The sequence below is a fragment of the Mirounga leonina genome, unplaced genomic scaffold (genome assembly GCF_011800145.1).
Source record: "Mirounga leonina isolate KUSES-001 unplaced genomic scaffold, KU_Mleo_1.0 Mir_53, whole genome shotgun sequence".
NCBI lineage: Eukaryota > Metazoa > Chordata > Mammalia > Carnivora > Phocidae > Mirounga > Mirounga leonina.
The window spans coordinates 65669318-65681053 of NW_023270807.1; positions in this window are offsets into that span (position 1 = coordinate 65669318).

The following is an 11736-nucleotide window of genomic DNA, read 5'->3' on the forward strand; positions in this document are numbered from 1 at the left end:
ATTGAGAGACAAAGAAGAGGCACTGAGGTCTAACATGTATGCACCTGGGAGTTCCAGGAGAAAAAGAAAGAAAATAGGCCAGAACTTTTTAAAGAAATAATGATCAAGAATGTTCCAAAACTGATAATAGATATCAAACCACAGATTCAAGAAGCCCTTTGGACTCCAAGGAAGATTAAAAAACAAAAAACAAAAACTTCATATCACCACAGACCTTAAAAGGATAATAAAGACATATTATAAACAACTCTATGCCAGTAAATTCAATAATTTAGATGAAATTGACATAATTGAAAATCTAAATAACCCAACATCAATTAAAGAAGTTAAATCTCTTGTAACAAACCACCCTACAAAGAAAACTCTAAGCCTGCCATTGTTTCATTGGTAAATTTTATCCAACATTTGAAAAAGAGAATGCTCATCTTACACAAACTGTTTCAGAAAACAGAGAAGGTAATACTTTTATAAAGTTAGCAGAACTCTTATATGAAAATCTGACAAAGACATTCCAAAAAAAAAAAAAAGAAAACTATCAGTGTTCCTGAACAGTGTTAAAAAAAAATCTCTAATAAAACATTAGCAAATCGAATCTAACATATAAAAAGGATCATGATCAAGCAAAGGCTTATTCTAGCAAGGCTGATTTAATGTTTGAAAATCAATGTAATCCATCCCAGTAATAGAAGAAAGGAGAAAAATCGTATCATCAGTTCAACAGATACAGAAAAAGCATCTGACAAAATGCAACTCAAATTTGGAATGGAAGAGTGCTTCCTAAGTCTGGTAGAAGGCATTTACAAAAGCCCTGCAGCTAACATCATTCTTAATGGTAACATCATACTTAATGAATGCTTTCTCGCTGAAGATGGGATCAAAGCAAGGATGTCTGCTCTTACCACTCTTACTCAACATTGCACTAGAAGTCCTAACCAGAGTAATAAAACAAAAATTAAATAAATAAAAGGCATACAGATCAGAAAAGAAAGACATTGTTTCTATTCACAGATGTGACTGTTCACATAAAAATTTCTATGGATTCTATAAAACAACTAGTAGAACTAATAGGTGAGTTTAGCAAGTTGGAAGGACAAATTCAATACACAAAATTAATTGTACTTCTGTATACTAAGAGCAAACAACTGGAAAGGGAAATTTAAAAAATTAAATACTGTCAAAAACATGAAATTCTTTAGGAATAAACTTAACAGAAAACATGTAAACCCTCTATACTGAAAACTACAAAATACTGCTGAGAATTGAAGAGGACTTAAATAGACAGACCATATTCACTGATGGGAAAACTCAATATTGTTAATTCTTCTCCAGTTGAGCTATAGATTCAATGCAATCCTAGTCAAAATTGCCGGAAGAATTTTTTTGTACAAATTGACAAGCTTATTCTAAAATTCACATGGGAATATAAAGGACCTAGAATATCTAAAGCAATCTTAAAAAGAAGTAATTGAAGGGTTTTTAGTACCTGACTCCAAGACTTATAAAAGGTACCAGTAATCAAAACTGTGGAGATTGTGGCAGAGGACAAATAAACCAATGGGATAATAGAGAGCCTTGAAATAAAGCTGTACTCATATATTCATTTGAATTTGGCAAATGCACCAAAGCAATCTGTAGTAGCCATAAAAATGTATTGAGATCTCCTGCTGGGGAAAGCACAGTTAACTGAGGCTCCAGGTGCTACCCTTCTGGATCGACTATTATGCCAAGGCCAAGGCCAAGCTTACCTTATGCTGCTCCTAGCCAATGACTAAGCACAGCAGGGTTAGTAATAGTGGCCCATCCCTCTAACAGGCAACTTTGGAATGAAGACTCCCCATAGGCCTAACCAAAACTTTTAGAATAGCTCTGTAGTCCGAGATACTTTTCAACAAATTTTCCTTTTTCCCTCCTCTCCTCTCACCATCCAAAGGCTCTCCACATGCCTTCTTTGGCACCCTTTCCTTTCCCTCCCCCAATAAATATCCTGCACATCTAATCCTGTCTTTCATATGTATCTCAGAGGATCTAAACTAACACAAGTGGAGGCAGGAGTGGTCTAAGAACACAAGTGGTAGGATGGAGTTTTGGACTGGCTTATTCATCACCTGGCAGGCAAAGAGGAATGTTACCCTGAGTGGTATGTGGGGCATGGATACAGCCAAACTGCTACAGATTTCACCTTAGGTGATGTAGGAAAACATCCTGGAGAGGTGACTGCCCTTTCATGCATAATGATTCATATATTTGAATGAAATGAGGAGAACAATGCCTAAAAAGATAGCAGGGTTGGCTGGTTATTGCCAAGTTGCTATGATGTTCTGCAGAGGGCTAATGAGAATGTAAGGGCTGGTAACAAGCAGGTCGAGACTATGGGTGAGAGCTTAGTTGGGTTGCTTACAAAAAGGCCCTTATTTCTGGCTTTGGAAGAGCAGATATAACTGAGCAGCTGACTGAAGATTTGCTCATTTGAGTCACAGAATTTCAGAGACATTTAATTGCTCAGTTGATGGTGGTCTACTCTGTGAAGGCCAGGAAAATTTACATGAAGGCATATGAACTGAGTGGCCACTGTGGCAAAAATGAAGACCACATAGTGGGCTCCCGCTTACCAAGGCAAATCTAGCTATAACGGCATCTAAATGTTCAATCTGTTAGCAGTCAATCTGATTCTAAAATGTATATAGAAATGCAAAGGGCCCAGAATAATCAATGCAATCCCTATCAAAATACCATCAACTTTTTTCAAAGAAATGGAACAAATAATCCTAAAATTTGTATGGAACCAGAAAAAACCCCGAATAGCCAGAGAAATGTTGAAAAAGAAAAGCAAAGCTGGCGGCATCACAATTCCGGACTTCAAGCTCTATTACAAAGCTGTAATCATCAAGACAGTATGGTACTGGCACTAAAAGAGACACATAGATCAATGGAACAGAATAGAGAGCCCAGAAATGGATCCGCAACTCTATGGTCAACTAATCTTTGACAAAGCAGGAAAGAATGTCCAATGGAACAAAGACAGTCTCTTCGACAAATGGTGTTGGGAGAATTGGGACAGCCACATGCAGAAGAATGAAACTGGACCATTTCCTTACACCACACACAAAAATAGACTCAAAATGGTTGAAAGATCTAAATGTGAGACAAAAGTCCATTAAAATCCTAAAGAAGAACTCAGGCAGCAACCTCTTCGACCTCAGCCACAGCAACTTCTTCCTAGAAACATCGGCAAAGGCAAGGGAAGTAAGGGCAAAAATGAACTATTGGGACTTCATCAAGATAAAAAGCTTTTGCATAGCAAAGGAAATAGTCAACAAAACCAAAAGACAACCGACAGAATGGGAGAAGATATTTGCAAATGACATATCAGATAAAGGGCTAGTAGCCAAAATCTATAAAGAACTTATTAAACTCAACACCCAAAGAACAAATGATCCAATCAAGAAATGGGCAGAAGACATGAACAGACATTTTTGCAAAGAAGATATCCAAATGGCCAACAGACACATGAAAAAGTGCTCAACATCACTCAGCATCAGGGAAATCCAAATCAAAACCTCAATGAGATAGCACCTCACACTAGTCAGAATGGCTAAAATTAACAAGTCAGGAAAGGACAGATGTTGGCGGGGATGCGGAGAAAGGGGAACCCTCCTACACTGTTGGTGGGAATGCAAGCTGGTGCAGCCACTCTGGAAAACAGTATGGAGTTTCCTCAAAAAGTTGAAAATAGAGCTACCCTACGATCCAGCAATTGCAATACTGGATATTTACCCCAAAGATACAAATGTAGGGATCCGAAGGGGTACGTGCACCCCGATGTTTATAGCAGCAATGTCCACAATAGCCAAACTGTGGAAAAAGCCAAGATGTCTATCAACAGATGAATGGATAAAGAAGATGTGGTATATAAATACATATATATATACATACATACACAATGGAATATTATGCAGCCATTAAAAGAAATGAAATCTTGCCATTTGCAACGACGTGGATGGAACTGGAGGGTATTATGCTGAGCGAAATAAGTCAATCAGAGAAAGACATGTATCATATGACCTCAATGATATGAGGAATTCTTAATCTCAGGAAACAAACTGAGGATTGCTGGAGTGGGGGGGGTGGGAGAGATGGGGTGGCTGAGTGATAGACATTGGGGAGGGTATGTGCTATGGTGAGCGCTGTGAATTGTGTAAGACTGTTGACTCACAGACCTGTACCTCTGAAACAAGTAATACATTATATGTTAAAAAAAAAAAAGAAGAAGAAGAAGATAGCAGGAGGGGAAGAATGAAGGGGGGGAAATCAGAGGGGGAGACAAACCATGAGAGATTCTGGACTCTGAGAAACAAACTGAGGGTTCTAGAGGGGACGGGTGTGGGGGGATGGGTTAGCCTGGTGATGGGTATTAAAGAGGGCACGTTCTGCATGGAGCACTGGGTGTTATACGCAAACAATGAATCATGGAACACTACATCAAAAACTAATGATTTAATGTATGGTGATTAACGTAACATAATAAAAAAAAGTAAAGACAATTTTAAAGAAAAACAACAAGGTGAACAGGTTTGCTTTCTTGGATATCAACACTTTCTATAAGACTGTAAACCATTTAAAAAACTGTGATACTGGTGGAAGAATAGACTGGTAGAATAGAATAAGGTCTATAAATAGACTCATTTGTGCATATCTGTATTATCATCATTATACAGTCATACTATGCAATCATATCAACATAAATACATATGAATTTTTTATAAATTGGTCCTTCAGAACAGAGAGGAAAGAACAGTCTTTTCAATAAATGGTGTTAACTAGATTGGATATCCATAGGAAAAGAAAATGAAACTTAACTCTGACCTCACATGGCATATAAAAATCAATTCCAGATGGATTATAGATCCAACTGTGAAAGGTAACACAACAAAGTCTCTAGAAGACAGTATAATCATTTATAAACCTGGCATAGGGAAATATTTCTTAGAGCACAAAACACACTAATCATGAAGAAAATTGATAAAATGGACTACCTGAAAGTTAGCAACTTATTTTCAAAGAGCACCAATAAAGTGAGAAGAGAAGCCACAGAGGGGGAGAAGATAAAGCTAATAAACATATGGAAAGATACTCAACCTCATTAGTAATCAGGGAAAAGAAAACAAAGCACAATCAGACACTGTCACAAACCTACTAGAATAGCTAAAACTAAACAGAATAATACCAGAAGGTGTGACAAGGATGTGGAGCAACAGGAATGCTCAGACTGCTGGTGGGAGTATAAATTGGTACAACTTCTTTGGAAAACTGTTTGGCATTATCTACTAAAGCTGAAGATATTCATGTCCTATGATTTTGCAATTCCATTTCTAGGTATATACTTAACAGAAATGCCCACACATGAAAAAGAAACATATGCAAAAACGTTCACACCAGTACTATTTGTAAAAGCCCCAAACTACAAACTAGAATATCCATCAACAGTAGAATGGATAGAGTGTGACATATTTATAGCATGGACTACTATAAAACAATGAAAACAAACCAAGTAGTTTACATATAACATGGTTGAAACTCACAGACAGAATTTTAATCAGACACAAAAAAAAGCACACATTAAAAGATTCCACTGATGTAAAGTTCAAAATATAGGCAAAATTAAACTATTATATTCGAAACACATACTTAGGTGGTGAAAGTCTAAGATAGAAACAAGGAAGGGACTACCATAAATTAGGATAGTGGTTACCCTTGGGGTTGGAGATGAAGAAAGGGCTAGTAGTTAGGAGGGGGCATGAGCTTTCTAGAGTGATAGCAATATTCTGTTTCTTGACCTGGATGGTGGTTATATTGGTACTCACACTGCGGTAAATTACTGAGCTGAAAATTTTATGCACTTTTCTGTTATGCATGTTTCACAATAAAAAAGATTAAACAACCAAACAAAAGGAACAAGCTGGTCTTTGAAATCAAAATAAAAGGCTTAGTGCTTGGTTAATAGGCTCCACTCTTTATTTTTTTGATAATGGTAAGCAGTTCATATTGAATTATCCAGATTGTTTTACTGAGACTCTATGCCAGACATTTCTGAGATGGTTGGCTATTAATCAATCCAAGAATTAAATCTAAAAATTTGGCCTCATTTTATATGCTCTAAAAAACAAAATCAATAGAATCAAGCATAGAATTTATTTTTTGGGCTGAGGGAAGTATCTTCAAAAGAAAATGGATTCCTGCCGACAAAGTAAATGAGGCAGATGAGGCAGCTCAGACTTGAAAGGGATAGATAAAAAGTCAAATCCCTCGCTACTTCTTTGTTTTGAATTACATAACCTTCGTGGCAGAATTATCTTTGACAGAATCCTTAGAAGAAGATTTCTAGATCTGAAAGATAACAAAATAAAGGGTAGCTGAGCACGTTAAAATGGGAATAGAGCAGGAATTCTGCAGGTGTGACAGGATAGAAAGGAGAAGCTGCGTAATAAAAGAAAACTGAGATGATATTGAGCATAGGGAAGGTGGAATATAAAGTCTCAAAACAAGAGAAGACTCACCTGTGTGATTTGACAATCTAGAAGAGCCTATGAATGTACTTAATGAGAAAAGGAGATTTGGCATTATGGCAAAATAGAGAAGAACTCCAAACCGGAGCTTAATCATGGAGTTAAGATAGCAAGGAGACCAGTCAGTCTTTCCTAGAGATTGTCCTTCCATCCCACAGTACAGTCAAAACCCGATGCTGAAAGAATTCAATGGTTTCCTTCTGGCAACTGTCTCCAGACTCCTAGGGGGAAAAAAAAATCATAGAGTGTATAGCCTGGAGCCATTAAATTCATGGTCACCAATCTCAACAATGTTTTCAATACGGTCTGACAATTTCCTATTTCCCTGGAAAGCTCCCCCATTTATCACGATGACTACTGCATTAAACTAGTCATTTTAAATGACTTCTCTTTTCTTAAAACTGTTGACATTCTTCCTGTCTCCCCAATCACCCAAGGCAGCACTGTCATCTACTTCAAAGAGAAAACAGATCCTCTATTAGAAGGAAACTTTCTCAACTTTTTGGGACCAGTCCTTCCTGCAAAGAGGTTTCCTTTTACAAATCCAAGATTAATTCTTCCCTCCAACCATATAGGTGATCCTTTCCCTACCTTATGTCCCAAACTGCATCATCCATCCTGTCCCACTTGCTCCTCCTCTAATGGTCTATCAGTAAGCCAGGACTCTGAAGTTATCCTTGATTCCTTCCTCTCTAATTACCAAGTCCAGTGTATTCCACATCCTGAATTTCTCTTGAATCTATCTCATCATCTATCTCTTCTGTCACCACCATCCCTAATTATTATCTCTCATCTATTACAAAGCCTGACTGGTCTCTTGACCTCCAAGCTAACTACTCTCTAATTCATTTACCACACTGCAGCTGCCAATTATCTTTCCAATACGCTAGTCTGATATGTCACTTCTTCAATTTTACTGTCCACGAAATAACTGCAAACTCCTTAATATGGTTCCTAACCCTCTCATGATTTGCTCCTGCTTACCTTTCTCATTTATTTCTACTTATACCCCTCCATCCATGCATGCTTTGTATCAAGCATTTCCAGACATTCACACACCTATTTCCTTTGTCTGGTAGACTGTCCACCCTCACTTCAATATTTATCTGCCTAGGTCTACCTCAAACTTTAAATGTCATTTCCTTTGGGAGGCTTTTCCTGACTTCCTAGACTAAGTGTGGTCTCTGTGCTATGTGCTTCCCTAACATAACACTCATTGTTCTTTGTTAGTTTATCGGTATGCTCAGAAAGTAGGGCTCTGTCTATTCACTGCTGTGGCCCCAATGCCCAGCAAAGTAACTCTGCAGGCATCAAAAAAATTTATTGAATAAATAAAAAGAAACATCATAAACATAAAATTAATAAAAACAAAGCATTAATGATAGGAGATGTTGCTCCTTCATCTGGAATGGTCTAGATGATATAGTTCCTATAGATTTTCTTTAAAGTTAGAAGTGCAACATTTCATGGATTTCAAAGGTAAGAATAAAATTGATACCTTTAAGTTATATTGGAAGCTATTACAATAGAAGACATATTTTGATTTGATGGTTCTTATGTCTTTTATGTTGTTTCTGAGCCAAAAAGATGGATGGGAAATTTTATTACCCCTGGAGACATCAGTGTCCTATATCAAAAGAGTAGTACTGAAAAAGCTAGCCTAAAGGCAGGATGGATAAATAAGAAATTTATTAAGAAGTCTTTGAGTATAACACACACATACACATAAGGAACATATTTATATAGATACTATAAAATATTCAAAATCATTACCACTAAGTAAATTTATCTACAGTAAGAAAGAGGAGAAACTATAAATATCCTGAGAAAGATGACTTCAATACATGGTCAGTGGTTTAAATTTTTTTTCTAAAGGAAAAAAAGAGCAGCTGGCCTTACAATAATGAGAAAAAGGTATTGATAACTAGTCTGTAAAAAAAAAAAAAAGTGCCTGAAATGTTCATTCAAGGCTGGTATTCATTCTTTATTCAGAGCCTGGCTGTCAGGCTTAAAAAGCAAGAGATTACTGATGCATTCTACAGCCAAGTCATGGAGAACATAAATAAATTTGTTCTTAGTACAGCAATGAATAAAGGGAGGAAAAGACATATTCTTTGTATTGTAAGGGTCTCCTATTTGTCGTTTGGCTTCAGTAAGATGATTAGCTTATTAATTACAGTTAAATGATACAACTTAGAAATATCATTCTAGAGGGGAGGGGGGTGGGGGATGGGTTAGCCCGGTGATGGGTATTAAAGAGGGCACGTGCTGAATGGAGCACTGGGTGTTATACGCAAACAATGAATCATGGAACCCTACATCAAAAACTAATGATGTACTGTATGGTGATTAACATAATAAAAAAAAATCATACTTTGATACTTCATTTTCATTACTTCAATGCAGCAAAGCCATCTTCAAATTCTGACACTGCATGATTAATACCTTGCATTGGTTTATTTACATTTTTTTACTATGTAGACAATACAGAGATCATGAATTGCAAAAAGGAATTTCTTAAACTATTCAGGAGCTTTAAATAATTTATTTTGTACTTGCTTTAGTACTTTTAGGGAGGTAGTTTTAGAAATAGCTGGGGTCAAGGTAAATGCGGTGGAGTGAAAATGAAAAAATAAACAGCAGTAGTATGTTTACTAAGGGCAAAGTTAAAGCTATGTTTTGAAAGTAATTCATGATATTCCCATTAAATAAAAACACTTCATCAATTTTGCTCTCTGCCTTAAGACTTCAGAAATATTAGTAACTTTTAACTTTTGGCCAGAAGAGGCAATCTTCTGCTTTCCATTTCTTAAATTACACACACACAGTTTTGATGAAGTTAGGACTAGTTTTAGCTCAACTGTGTTACTGAGGTTAATGGAGGAAATTTTTCTAAGCAGGAGCAGTGCCTAGGAAGATATGATTTTAAGAGCGCTAGTGGACAGAAGAAAAAAAGTTTATTTCGGAATCTGTTTAATAGAAGAGATAATTATGAGTTGCCTGTTTAAGACAAGGCTCCTGCTCTCTTGTGAGTAATCTATTTGGCAAGCTCGAATAGGTAATAACTGTAATGCAAAATGGCACTTAAGTGTACTTGAAGAAAGTTTATAATAAAAGAATTAGAAAAATTGAAAAGGAATATATATGAACTCCAGTCGTGGTGATCTGAGAAGACTTTATGAGAATATGGATGTGAGATGGATGTTGAAGAAAGGGTAGGGCTTTCTGAAAGTGGAAATAAAAGGAGGTGTTTCGTAATTCACAGAACACCATCCAAATGAACATTTTCCTTAATTGTCTTTTAATAAATATTTATAACCTGAAAATGCTTCAGAAGTCATCTCGTCTGCCTAAATACGTTTTGAAAAGCAGTGGTTCTAGTTTAAAATTACTTATATATATGGAGCTTACAAATATTCGTTAGAAAAAATTACAGACACACTCCTTTTCCCTCTATAATGACTGAATGTCATCCTAAGCTTCACTGCAGCTAAATATTCCCCCCTCTCCTGTCTTACCATTCTTGTGAAGGGGAAAGAACAGCATCACACACAAAAAAGCCAGAGACAGCTGGAGTGAAAATGAAAAATATACACAGAATACAATACACAGAATATGCACAGAATATATTCTGTATGTATTTTTTACAGACTAAAGATCAAATAACTTAAGGACTAAAAAGTATTTGTTGAATTTGGCAATATGGAGGTAAACGGGTAACAATTTTGACCAAAAAAAGTGAAGCCAATTATTTCTCCATGATATACAATTCATTTTTCCTGCCTCTACGCTCCATGACCTAGTGGAATAGTAATATAATTCAATAAGAAGAAGACAGTAATTGTCCAGTCACTTTCATTCTTAGGGTATTAAAATTGACCACTGAACAGTTGTTCCAAAACTCTCTCACCAAGTTAAGCTGAAATATCTAGACTGAAAGGTTATTTTGCTTTCAAAATAGATATGACACATATGGCCTCTTCAGTCTACGGGCACTTTCTTATCTTTCAGGAATGTTCCAAACAACAAAATAATCTCATAAACTATTTAGGATATGTACTGCCAGGCTTTAAAGCAGATCCACTTCTATTATTAAGAAACCTCCAACCATTTCCTTTTTTATTACCCTTAACTACTCCAATGCCAGTACCATTACATTTTGGTTACTGGCCCAACTGAGCTTTATAAAAACTATATACTGCCACTGCCTTTTACACACTTAGGAGGATAAACTTTAAATTGTGTCATATTTTCTTGAGTTGAATTCAACACTATATATTTTTGTAAAGTTGAAAGAAACCTCAAATCACTATCTAATCTCTCTCTTTTTTTTGAGAGAGAGAAAGAGAGAGAGCATGTGTGTGCATGTGAGCGGGCTGGGGGCGGTGTGTGGGGGGAGGGGCAGAGGGAGACTCTTAAGCAGGCTCCACACTCAGCACAGAGCCCAACCCAGAGATCATGACCTGAGTCAAAACTAAGAGTCAGATACTTAACCGACTGAGCCACACAGGTGCCCCCACTATCTAATCTCTCGTTCTAGGCAAAGCTACCCAAAAGAACAAAGCAAATCTTTTGTTAATTAGAGCTATTAGGAAATTTTTTTTTTATGTCCAAACTATCGCCACAATAGAACTTAGTTCCTCATTCTTATTCCACAAAGAGTACGGGTCATTAGTTATCTACCTAAATAACCCCCAAATTATCAAGTTACCAATGACCTCATCTATCAGCTATCTATTACTGTTGCACTAATGCTGTGTGAAATAATCCATCTCAAAACTTAGGTATAAGACAATAAGCATTATTGGGGCGCCTGGGTGGCTTAGTCGGTTGAGTGACTGCCTTCGGCTCGGGTCGTGATCCTGGAGTCCCTGGATCGAGTCCCACATCGGGCTCCCTGCTCGGTGGGGAGTCTGCTTCTCCCTCTGACCCTCTTCCCTCTCGTGCTATCTCTCATTCTCTCTCACTCAAATAAATAAATAAAATTAAAAAAAAAAAAGACAATAAGCATTATTTTTTTGCTCATAAGTTTATAGGTTAGTTGAACAATTCTTCTGAGCTGGGCTAATCTTAGCTAATCTTGCTCATCTGTTTATAGCCGGCCAGTGGGTGAGCTCGTGCTTGGCTGGTCTAAGATGGTCTCACTTGGCACAGCTCTCTGTATGAGGTTTCT